This window comes from Petromyzon marinus, chromosome 2 (assembly GCF_048934315.1).
Source record: "Petromyzon marinus isolate PM22_M1 ecotype Great Lakes invasive population chromosome 2, UKy_Petmar_22M1.pri1.0, whole genome shotgun sequence".
Classification (NCBI taxonomy): Eukaryota; Metazoa; Chordata; class Hyperoartia; order Petromyzontiformes; family Petromyzontidae; genus Petromyzon; species Petromyzon marinus.
Window position 1 is genome coordinate 28,321,122 of NC_133668.1, and position 13,087 is coordinate 28,334,208.

The window sequence follows — 13,087 nt, forward strand, 5'->3', positions numbered from 1 at the left end:
TCTGGGATATTCTTTGATTTTAATTGTAGTGATTCAATTAATTGATTGAACAATTGCTTAAGGGTGAATTACGTGATGTGTTATTGGCAGTGAGTTGTGCTGGCTGGTTCAGTCTCGTTGACACGGCCATTATGAACCCTCTTAGTCTGGAATGTCCTACTTCCAGCCGTACGTGCTGTTGCGACCCACAGACTCCTCACATACAATGAGGGAAAAAAAGTATTCGATCCCCTGCTGATTTTGTACGTTTGCCCACTGACAAAGAAATGATCAGTCTATAATTTTAATGGTATGTTTATTTGAACAGTGAGAAACAGAATAACAACAAAAAAATCCAGAAAAATGCATGTCAAAAATGTTATGAATTGATTTGCATTATAATGAGGGAAATAAGTATTTGACCCCCTCTCAATCAGAAAGATTTCAGTGGGCAAACGTACAAAATCAGCAGGGGATCAAATACTTTTTTCCCTGCCAATGAACATCTGAATGATTCAGAGGACAACTGGGTGAAAGTGTTGTGGTCAGATGAGACCAAAATGGAGCTCTTTGGCATCAATTCAACTCGCCGTGTTTGGAGGAGGAGGAATGCTGCCTATGACCCCAAAAACACCATCCCCACCGTCAAGCATGGAGGTGGAAACATTATGCTTTGGGGGTGTTTTTCTGCTAAGGGGACAGGACAACTTCACCGCATCAAAGGGACGATGGACGGGGCCATGTACCGTCAAATCTTGGGTGAGAACCTCCTTTCCTCAGCCAGGGCATTGCAAATGGGTCGTGGATGGGTATTCCAGCATGACAATAACCAAAAACACACGGCCAAGGCAACAAAGGAGTGGCTCAAGCAGAAGCACATTAAGGTCCTGGAGTGGCCTAGCCAGTCTCCAGACCTTAATCCCATAGAAAATCTGTGGAGGGAGCTGAAGGTTCGAGTTGCCAAACGTCAGCCTCGAAACCTTAATGACTTGGAGAAGATCTGCAAAGAGGAGTGGGACAAAATCCCTCCTGAGATGTGTGCAAACCTGGTGGCCAACTACAAGAAACGTCTGACCTCTGTGATTGCCAACAAGGGTTTTGCCACCAAGTGCAGAGGGGTCAAATACTTATTTCCCTCATTAAATGCAAATAAATTTACAACATTTTTGACATGCGTTTTTCTGAATTTTTTTGTTGTTATTCTGTCTCTCACTGTTCAAATAAACCTACCACTAAAATTATAGACTGATCATTTCTTTGTCAGTGGGCAAACGTCCAAAATCAGCAGGGGATCAAATACTTTTTTCCCTCACTGTAGAGACCCACATACTTCTTCTCTCTCTACAAGATAAACATGACCAGTGTTTCTGCACTACGTATGGAGATGCAGTGGCATTTAGACGCCGCTGTGTGAATCCATACTGTAGATATTTTATGCCTTCATGACCCTCTACCTACTCACACCCCCCCTCACCCCCCTCGCCACCTGACCCCCTTCATCCCCCTCCGTGACGTCATTAACATCATCGGCACTCATTCAACCATTCTGAGAACGAACGCGCACTGGAAGAGGTGAAAGCGCAGTCCGAGCTTGTGCGCGATTCGCCTTCCTCGCACCCTTACCGCACCTTCCCCTCACCCCACAGCCGCAAGGTGATGCACCACTGCTGGAGCCACGCGCCGTTAGAGCGCCCCACGTTTGAGGCGATCCTCGCAGAGCTGAGACCGGCCTCTAACGATGACAAGATCGACAAAGGCGAAGAGGTCGGCTGGGAGCCGTCGTCCGTTCCGTCCGAGTACACCTCCCTCAGTTGCGAGGATCGCCCTCGTTACCCTGTCCACTCTAGGGGTGAATAGTTTATATTATTATTTCAAAGATTACCGTGCTACACTTGTTTATTCAGGGAAGTCTCACTCTTTTGCAGGAGGGTCCTGTCCAGCTTTCACAGAAGGGGGCGATGTTGCCACGGTGTGTAATCCCTGTTTAAGTAATTTGCAAGTAAAATCTCACTGTTAGTATTGGTTGTTCTTTTTTGAAAGCTGAGAACCCTGAGAAAACGCGTGCACAACAGGGGAAGAACATGCAAAGTCCACAAACTCTCACTTACACGCCAAGACTAAGATCCCCCCATGTAACAGACTGTTGGGTAAGTGCCGTTATGAGCACTTATGCAGGCCAGCACAGCATATGGGGTTTGTCTCTGCCAGTGCTGATGTTTTCACAATGCACCAAGTACTCATTTGAGGCCAAGGGTAGGTCCAGGAATGGTTCAGATAATTGCCACTGGTGTTGGCCATGAGCAGGAATTATACCAGGATTAATGGATTCATAGTACAGCTCGCTAACCCGCTGCACTAACGCTCCCCATAAACATCAGTAACATAAACAAACAACAGCTCGTACAAATACAAGAACAAATACAAGAACCCCCCCCCCCCCCCCCCATAAGGTACATCGTGTTGTTTTGATTTCACGACTCGGCGCGACTCGCGAATACTCAAAGCGAGATGCTCGTGGTTAGTAAACAGGTGTCCAGTAGTCAATCCGTGTTTACTAAAATCTCGTGGTTGGTAAATTAGTGGTTGGCAATGGATTCCTGTACATGTATGCCTCTACTTACGAAAGGGATGCGTTCTTCGAAAAACGCACGTAAAACAAAATATCGTAAATCGGAATGGCTTTTCCCATTAATTGAATACGAAAAACTTGCGATGTGTTTCAGACAGTCATTTCTACTATAAACCCAAAATAAACACCAACATTTCACAATGCAAAAAATAATAAAGAACAAATATTACAACGGTTGAATAATAATCAATTTAAAACAAAAATAATTAACATCTTCAAGGAACTCACCAAAAGATCTGCATGTTGGAATGACTGGAGAGGTGACGAGGCGTTACTTTTGCACTATGGGGATACCGTGACACTGTCGTGGATGGATGACAGCTTTTTACTTGATGATCTCATGGTGCGTGCCATGTGATATATTGTTTCCGCTGAAATCCTATTTCGTAAGTCGAAAAGTATCCTTAATTTGTCAATTTCGTTTTCACTAAATTTCGTGAATGGAACATTCATGAATCAAAACACAAAGATTTCCTGTACAACCAATATAGACTGTTGGGCCAAGTGCTGTCGTCAAGCACCTAATACAGAAAATAAAAAACACGTGCATTCATGCACAACCACGTACAAATACACGTCACAATTATAAGCACATGATTTCAACAGAAATTACAAATGTTATATATTGTGCTTTAATGATTACATTTTATATTAGTGTGTCTTAATATTACACAGTAAATATCTTCAAGGACGACTCTTACAGTCCCATCATCACCACCATCATCACCAAATGTATCATTATCATCATCCTAACCATCTGTATAATAAATCACCATCTGTATCATCACCACCAAAGCAAAGACTCCCTGTATAGCCCGAATAGACTGTTGGGGCAAGTGCTGTTAGCGAGTACCTGTGAAGGTCAGCATGGCACACGAGGGGTGGGTGGCCAACACCACGCCCGGCCGCCTTTGTCTCCCCAGTAGTGATGTTTACACCACACCAGGTACTCATTTGAGGCTGAGTCGACCTAGGGGAGGTCCATGACCGGTTCAGAGAGTCGTTACCAGCGTTGGGCATGAGCGAGAATTTAACTCGGGTCGCCGGGTTCGTAGTGCAGCGTGCTAAACGCTCCACTACCGCTACCCACCACCTGTATCACCATCATCTTCCAGAGTTAATACATTTCATGTCAATAGCTGGAAATGCTTGTATTTGTAATAAAAAAAATGCATAAGTAGTTGTCACTCACTCACCCACACTCAAACGGTCAGAAAGGACTGAAAGATGAAATATCTTCAGAACCCTACATCCTGAAACTAAACTAATTATTTCAATTTAACCAAGAAAGGCCCAATGAGCTATATCGCACACTCAGGAGTCCTGATTCCACTTCTGGGAGTCTCAAGTCCAACGCCATGGAATTGTATATGTTTAAACATGTGCGTGCATGTGTGATTGTGTGCACGTATGTGTGCATGCATGCCTTCATAAGCGCATGCGTGTATGCACGTGCGTGTGTATGCACGTGCGTGTGTAAAATAACTTTAGCCATGACATTTGGGATATGTTAGGTTTAGGGTTAAGAGCTTTGCGCACGTAAACAGGTGGGTGTGTTAACTCACCAGTGTGTAGCTCACCTCACCGGTGAGCTGGTGTGTACGCTATCTAATCTGTAAGCTTACGACTGTGTGTGTGCACACTAGTGTGTAAGCTCACTGATGTCTAAACCTGCTGGTGTGTGGCCTCACTAATGTGCAGCACATTTTGTGGAAGCTCACTAGTGTGCTTGCACACGAGTGTGCCGGTGAGTGTGATTGTGTGTGAGTGTGCGGTGAGTGTGTGTAAATTTGTGTGAGTGCGTGTGTGAGTGTGTGTGAGTGAATGAGTGCGGTGTGAGTGTGTGTGAGTGTGTGTGAATGCGGTGTGAGTGCGGTGTGTGTGAGTGTGCAGTCAGAGTGTTGGTAAGTGAGTGTGCGGTGAGTGTGTGTGAATGTGCAGTAAGTGTGCCGGTGAGTGCGTGGTGAGTGTGCAGTGAGGGTCCAGTGAGTGTGTGAATGTGCAGTCAGTGTGCCGGTAAGTGAGTGTGCGGTGAATGTGGTGTGTGTGAGTGTGCCGGTGAGTGTGTGGTGAGTATGTGGCTTGACGTGTCTCCGTATCAGTCTTACTCAGCCACCCCCTTACTTGCCCACGCGTAGATCCGTCCTGCCCACCAGACAGCTACATGCGATTCAAATGTCCACGTACACATGACATCACGTTGCGATGCGCATGTGTGACATACATGTGCCACGTGTTGCACACACTACGCACGTCCCATGCACAAAGGGCATGCCTTACAAGTGATGACCACGCGATGCAGGTGCTTGCCTTGTAGATGTCACGTACCCGTGACGCACGTGGCCCGTGCGCGTGACGCGCGTGCTCCGCGCTGCCGTGTGCTTTGACCAGGGCCGTCCATAGAGGGTGCGTGGGGCCCCCCCCGATGCCTTCAAACTAAACCGGAAGCATTACATGTGACACTGATGTCTACACGTGGGGCCTCCCCCGAAGCGCGGGGCCCGGGATAGTCGGTCCAATTTGCCGGACACTCGGGGACGACTCTTGATTTGGCATACGCGACGCGCACGTTGTGTGCGCTGTGCGTGGGGTGACTGGCCCGATGTGCGTGCCAGGCAGGGCAAGGGGGACTGCCATTGATTGTGTCGAGACCTTTTGTATGGGTGACGAGATGAACGCCAAAATTCAACGCAGGCCGCCACACAAGGGCTGCACATTTCAATGTTGAGCAGGCCCCTGTGTGTCCGTGTGTGTGGGTCCCTGTGTGTTGTTTCTGTGTGCGTTATGTGAGGGTAGCAGTGACGCAGTGGATAGTATGCTACGCTCCGAACCCCGCAAACATGCGAGTTGGAGTCCCGCTCATGGCCAACACGAATAACGATTATTTATCTGAACTGGTCCTGGGTCGATTCAACCTCAAATGAATACCTGGAGCGGTGTGTGTAATACGTCACCACTTGGGAGACAAAGGCGGCCGGGTTTGGTGTTGGCCACCTACCCCCTGGTATACCATGCCGACCTTCATTGGTGCTTGCGAACAGCACTTGCCACAACAGTCTGTTAAGGCTATATGGGGGATCTTCGTCTCTGTAGTGGGAAACTTGTAGGTGTGTGCATGTGTGGAGGGAAACCTGTACTGCTGTCGTACGTTGTGACCGGGCGAGGCCAATTTCCGTCCTCATGGTCGGCCACGGCGTCCTGGTCTTCGTACTGCTGCTTGTTTTTGGCTGTAATGACACCCAACATGGACAACCCCATCACCTGCGTTCAAACAAGTGTTACACAGTATGAACAACATGCGCAATAAAGCAACCACAAAGCAAATACACTTTTAAATATAAAAGCACTGGGGGTCTAGTACTGTAGTCACCAATCCGTGTGTATTATTTATTCATTTGTTGGTCATTCTGATGGCAGCACAAACAGAAGCTGCATCCATAACTTCTCAATCCGCACAGTCCCAGGCCAAGGTCCATTCCTGGAATTAATACAAATATTTACTTATTAGAGGGTGTTTTTGTTTGTTTGGGTTAGATCGCGTAAATCTTAGTCAAGTTTGTCACGTAAACAAAACATGCCAATTAGTGACTATTTCAGCACATCGGTGTGTTGGAGAGTAAACCCAAAACATTTACAATTCAAGTACCGTGACGTTTCGCCTGTAACTACAACAACAACCCGCCTCGTCAGGTGACAGCCAGAGTTGTGGTGAAATCCTTCCCCTGTTTCGGTCTTTAATAGACGTAGACGGGGGATAAATGTGACGTCGTCGCTTGTAAGCAGATCCGATACGAAGACGGGGGGGGGGGGTAATGTATTGATGTAAATTACAATGGATATCTGTTATTGATTGGGTTATTCGCAGTTAATCAACATCCATAATTGTTACTCCTGCTATTATGGATTGACTCAAACAGCTAGCGAAGGATGCTAGGTTTAGTAATATATGTTATATATGTCGCTATTGTTAACTTTCAATCACATTTCTTATGATCACTGTTGCATTGTTTTATAGCATTATTTTAGTAACTTCTAGAAAGGTTTAGTTTAGCCTGATTTTTACATAGTGGACACTGTGTGTGTGTGTGCTGCGAGCTGAGTGGTGGAGGTACCTGGCAACAGTCGAACCGAGCCCGCTCGGCCTCTTCATCCGTGGCGACCAGGGTACAATCCTTACTATATTCTTGGTTCTTTCAGGTAAAGTCACGTAGATAGAAAATAATAACAATAAAAATAAATTAAAATAAAAGAAAAAAACCCACGACGTTTCGATCGCAACACGTGATGAAGACCGCTTGTGTTGCCACCGAAACCTCGTGGGTTTTTTGCCTTCACTTAAAATGTTATTTTCTATCTACGTGACTTTACCGAAAGAACCAAAAATATGAATTCCTGCAAGTTACGAAAGTTTAAAGTAAAAATTTGACAGTCGTGTAACTAATCAGGCCTGGAGGATACAGTGGACCACGTGGTTTCCGGGGTTCGTTACCTTAACAAGTGACGTCACTTCCCTAGCAACGGTCGATCATTACAGACGGAGGTGGACGCGCGCTCTGTGTGCTTAAAGATCGCATTCGGGAGCACACTTCGACAACGTCGTCAGTGAACATCGATAACGCGGTTAAATTACTTGGTAAACCTCATTGACAAACATCCGTGAGGTTGAACACTTCATTAACACAGTTAACGAAATCTATTGACAAAACGTGACCATCCGTGACTTCTCGTTCTGCCTTCAAGGCGATGTCTTCCGTGAGTACATCCACACGCGCGCTGTATCAGGATAACATTAATCTGAAGAACATCTATATGTGAATGTGTGTCTGTTCGAAATGTTTAATGATGAGGACGGTAATGATGATGGTGGTGGTGGTTGTAAGCTGTGATATGATTAGAGTCTCACGTGCGCTGCTGTGATTTTGTTGCAGGGTGGAGAGATGAGCAAGCCGACGGGAAGTGAGTACTGTAATTCCACACACAGACATACACACAGACACATGCACCTGTATACAAAGACAGATCCCCGTATAGCCTTAACAGACTATTGAGTCAAGTGCTGTTAGCGAGTTAGCACCTATGATGGGGTGGGTGGTCAGCACCGCATCCGGATGCCTTTGTCTCCCCACATTTGATGTTTATACGTTGCACGAGGTACTATTTTAAGTTTGAGTAGATGTAGGGGACGCACACGACCGGTTTTATTTATTAGTCACTGATGGTTGTGAATGGGAATCGAACTCAGGTCGATCCCCACAGACACAACTGCTCCCAACCACTCATACAGACACTGCACATAGACACAAACAAAGACAGAAATCTTGTGTATAGCCTTGAAACACTGTAGGAGCAAGTGCTGTTAGTGAGCACCTATGACGGCCGGCACCGCACACGAGGGGTGGGTTGCCAGCACCACACTTATCCGTCTTTGTCTCCCAAGTGGCGATGTTTACACACCGTATCAGATACTTATTTGAGGCTGAGTGGACGTAGGGGAGGCCCCTAACCGACTCAGATAACAACAACAGCCCTCATTCGCCACTAAGTGATGGAGACGTCACCATGGCGCTTGTGCCAGGCCTGGTGCATTCCGAGGCCACTTGAAGTGTCGAAGGCTTGCCGACAGGAGATCAGGGGACAGACCCCAGTGCGATGGGTTGACTGACTGAGATGACTGGCAGACGCACCACCTTTGCATCCTACTGTGCCAACTTGCTGCGTTTTAGTCATCCAGTGCACCGTCTGTTGTTGTGAGCGTCGCTCCTCTCACCCTCCTTTTTTGCTTGAGGGCAACTGCCACCAACTTCCCATAAGCATCCTTCACGAGCTTCCTCCATAGAGGCAGATCTTGACACCAGTGGTACCAGTCTTTGGCAAGTCCACTTAGTTCCGTATCCTCCTGTACTGCATCAGTCCATCTCTTCTCCAGGCCGTGCCACGCCCATTTAGCCCCCTCTATCTGGAAAAACAGAGGCTGCTTGGGGATGCGGTGGCTGAGCAAGCAGGCTACATGACCCAGGCAATGCAGCCCTGCCCACCAGTGGAGCTCACTGTGAGCTGTTCACACATTCCAGCCTAGTTAAACCCAGGGTGGATCGTAGGCAGGCCAGTCTGAAAGTGTAAAGCTGGTTCAGATTTTTCATTTATTCTATCATTGGCCAAGAAGACCCAGCGTTTTGTGTCGAGTGACAGACCAGGTAGATACCCCAAAGTGTTACGAAGCTGATGAAAATATGCCACTTGACCGATTCGGAGTGAGACCTCTGCTGCCAAACCAGAATTTTTGCATAAGCACACTATCCAGGTACGTAAACTTCTCTCTACAATTACCCCATCACTCAAGAGTAGTTGAGGGGGCGGAGTATTAAATTACACAAAATACTCAGGCGGGTGCTTAGTTTTGGTGGGGCTGATGGTAAGGCACCACCTCTTTGTCACACGCTCCAGGCTTAGCAGCAGAACCTCCAACTATTTTTCAGTGTGAGCATCAACTTCCAAATGATAAGTGTACATAACATGGTTGACCAGTAGGGAGCCATCCCTTGACCTCACCCAGGCATCAATCAGCCTCCCATTGTATCTGTAGCAAATATTAAAAAATCCACCGGTACAGCCATAAAAAAACTTCTCGAACTATGTGGTGACATGGCAGGCGTTTAGAAACCCGCAGTGCCGGCAGATGTAAAGTCGTTACACACAGTGTCTTTCGAACAATACAACAGTCAGGTGCTTGATGCAGCTGGTGACTTTCCAGATGTGGTGGGGTATTGACGATGTGTAGAACGATGCAATTGTACTTCTTTCTCGAATGTCAGGTGTTGTCGGGCTTTGACGATGTGTAGCACGATGGATTTCCTTCAGTATCCAACGTATAGAGGTGTCTTCACCATGATAATTATTCACAGGCTTGTTGGTTTACAGTCACGTTTTTTCTAAACTCATGTGATTCATGGCACGTGACCTTGCAGCACAGTTTTGAGCAATGCCTTTCCTTCTCCAAGAGACACACATGTATCCTCTCTTTCTGTAAAACTCACTTTAAGTCTTCTTAATTTCACTTGCCATATGTATCGGCTCAATATAAAGTGACAAATGCAAATCTTAAACTTTGCTTTTAAAATCTCCACTGTTTTACCACTATACCGTCTCCACTGCTTAACCACTATACCTCTGAGTGGTTACTCAGCGTTTCAGCCATTCTCGTGCAAGGAATGACTTCTGTTGAGAGCAACCTCACATGCACGGGAGCACATGCTATCCAGCCAACATAAACATTAGGGTTGCCCCTGGCTCTCTGGCCCCTTTGGGCACCCTCCTCTTCTCCTCCCTTTATCTTTTCTAACGTAGCCCACTAATATACTAATTGTATGAATGGACCAGTGTATAAGAATTAATAGTGTATTTCTTATCCAATTCATGTTCTCTCTTGTGAAACAATGGACATCTTTTAAATTTAGCCAGACCTCCACAGCTTGCCCATAAATCCATCTTACTTTTTCTGAGATAACGGAAGTTTTTCTATGTTTGGCCTGGAGTTTCCAGACCTCGCAAACTTAATATGGCCTCCCCAACCAGCCCATAATCCTAATGAAGTTATTTGGAGGAGGAGGTGTCTCCGGCACATGAGTCAACCTCCAGACCTCCCTACAGTGTTATCATTGTTACATCGGTCTCAAGTTAAGTTAGATTCCTGTCAATGGTGCCAAGTTTCTTTACCAAAATAACATACAGGAAATACGCCTTTTGGCGTCCTCTGGTCTAACACCGTTTGAGACGAGGCTCAAAAGAAAGCTGTCCCTGGTGTGGACCAATCAGTTTCAAGGACAATGCATATATTATCAGAGTATGTTTTTTGTTTGCATTCTGACCACAAGCATCATGGTTAATGCAGACATGATTCCTTGTAAAAGGTTTCAGTTTGGTGTTTTAACATCTTAACACCTGTTTTGTTGCCAGTAAAAACGGGAAAAACCTATTATCGTACAGGAAATACTCAAATACCCATTAACGAATCAATTGTGGTGCTGCTCTCTCCTCCCCATGTGACTCCCCAGACCGTCGCTCGAAGGGGCAGCGAAAGAGGTTCCTCGTTGACACAAGACTAGAAGCTAAGCGCCAGATTCTGGAGCTTGAGATGATCCTGCTGGATCATTGTGCACAGCAGCAGGCCAAATATCAGCGGGAGCTGCTGCAATTCCAGAACAGCACCGAGCTGAAGAGCTTCATCATCCACCACCAGCAGCAGCAGCAGCAGCAAAAGGCAGAAGAGCAGCAGCAGGCAGGAGTCAGCACCAATAATGAGGATGTGAAGCAGACTATGCAGAATAGCAACAAGGTTGAGAACGAGATCGAAGAGATGGAGAAAGTGGGGGAGAGAAATGGTATGAAGAAAAAACGTGGGAGTAGGAAGAAACATAAGAACAAGAAGAAAGTTCTGGAGGAGACAGTGAAAGAAGAGGTGGCTGAGAGAGAGGGGAGTGAGGGAGAGCCCATGCAGGAAGTGGTGGAGGTTGGGACGATTGAGGTAGAGATGATTGAGGCAGTGGCTTTGGAGGATGTGATGAATGAGGTAGAGTTGAATAAGGTAGAGGTGTTAGAAGGAGATGGCAAGCGAGAATTAGCGAAGGAGGCAGAGGTAGCGGTGATTGAGGTAGAAGCAGTGGCCAAGCAGGAAGTGGTGAAATATATAGCGGCCAATGTCATAGAGGGGATTGAGAGAGATGCAAAACAGGTATTAGCAGAAGAGGTAGAGCCAAATGCGGTCGATCGGAATGAGGGAATGGCCAAACAGGAAGTGGCTAAGAAAGTTGATAATGTTGTGGAGACAAAGAAAGAGGGAGAGGATGGTCTTCAGAGGAAACGTAGGAATAGGAAGCTACGAAGGACTGATATGAAAGTGCGGGAAGTAGAAGAGATGAAGGAAAACGAGATTGAGGGAGAGGGGAATGATGGAGAGCCCAAGAAGGAAGTGGCGAGTGAGGTAGAGGTAGTGGTGATTGAGGTAGATGCAGTGGCCACACAGGAATTTGTGAAAGAGGTAGTGGCCATTGTCGTAGAAAGGATTGAGAGAGATGCCAAGGAGAACTTAGGGAAAGAGGTAGAGGAAAGTGAGGTAAATGGGAATGAGGGAATAGCCAAACAGGAAGTGGCTAAGAAAGTTGATAATGTTGTGGAGACAAAGAAAGAGGGAGAGGATGGTGTTCAGAGGAAACGTAGGAATAGGAAGAAACACAAGAACAAGAAGAAAGTTCTGGAGACAGTGAAAGAAGAGGTGGCTGAGAGAGAGGGGAGTGAGGGAGAGCCCATGCAGGAAGTGGTGGAGGTTGGGACGATTGAGGTAGAGATGATTGAGGCAGTGGCTTTGGAGGATGTGATGAATGAGGTAGAGTTGAATAAGGTAGAGGTGTTAGAAGGAGATGGCAAGCGGGAATTAGCGAATGAGGCAGAGGTAGCGGTGAATGAGGTAGAAGCAGTGGCCAAGCAGGAAGTGGTGAAAGATATAGCGGCCAATGTCATAGAGGGGATTGAGAGAGATGCAAAACAGGTATTAGCAGAAGAGGTAGAGCCAAATGAGGTCGATGGGAATGAGGGAATGGCCAAACAGGAAGTGGCGGAGAAAGTTGAGAATGTTTTGGAAACAAAGAAAGAGGGAGAGGATTGTGTTCAGAGGAAACATAGGAATAGGAAGCTACAAAGGATTGAGATGAAAGTTCGGGAAGTAGGAGAGATGAAGGTAAACGAGATTGAGAGAGAGCAGAATGATGTAGAGCTCAAGAAGGAAGTGGCGAGTGAGGTAGAGGCGAATGAGGTAGAGGTAGCGGTGATTGAGGTAGATGCAGTAGCCACACAGGAATTTGTGAAAGAGGTAGTGGCCAATGTCATAGAAGGGATTGAGAGAGATGCCAAGGAGGACTTAGGGAAAGAGGTAGAAGCAAATGAGGTAGATGGGAATGAGGGAATAGCCAAACAGGAAGTGGCTAAGAAAGTTGATAATGTTGTGGAGACAAAGAAAGAGGGAGAGGATGGTGTTCAGAGGAAACGTAGGAATAGGAAGCTACGAAGGACTGAGACGAAAGTGCGGGAAGTAGAAGAGATGAAGGAAAACGAGATTGAGGGAGAGGGGAATGATGGAGAGCCCAAGAAGGAAGTGGCGAGTGAGGTAGAGGTAGCGGTGATTGAGGTAGATGCAGTGGCCACACAGGAATTTGTGAAAGAGGTAGTGGCCAATGTCGTAGAAAGGATTGAGAGAGATGCCAAGGAGAACTTAGGGAAAGAGGTAGAGGCAAGTGAGGTAAATGGGAATGAGGGAATAGCCAAACAGGAAGTGGCTAAGAAAGTTGATAATGTTGTGGAGACAAAGATAGAGGGAGAGGATGGTGTTCAGAGGAAACGTAGGAATAGGAAGAAACACAAGAACAAGAAGAAAGTTCTGGAGACATTGAAAGAAGAGGTGGCTGAGAGAGAGGGGAGTGAGGGAGAGCC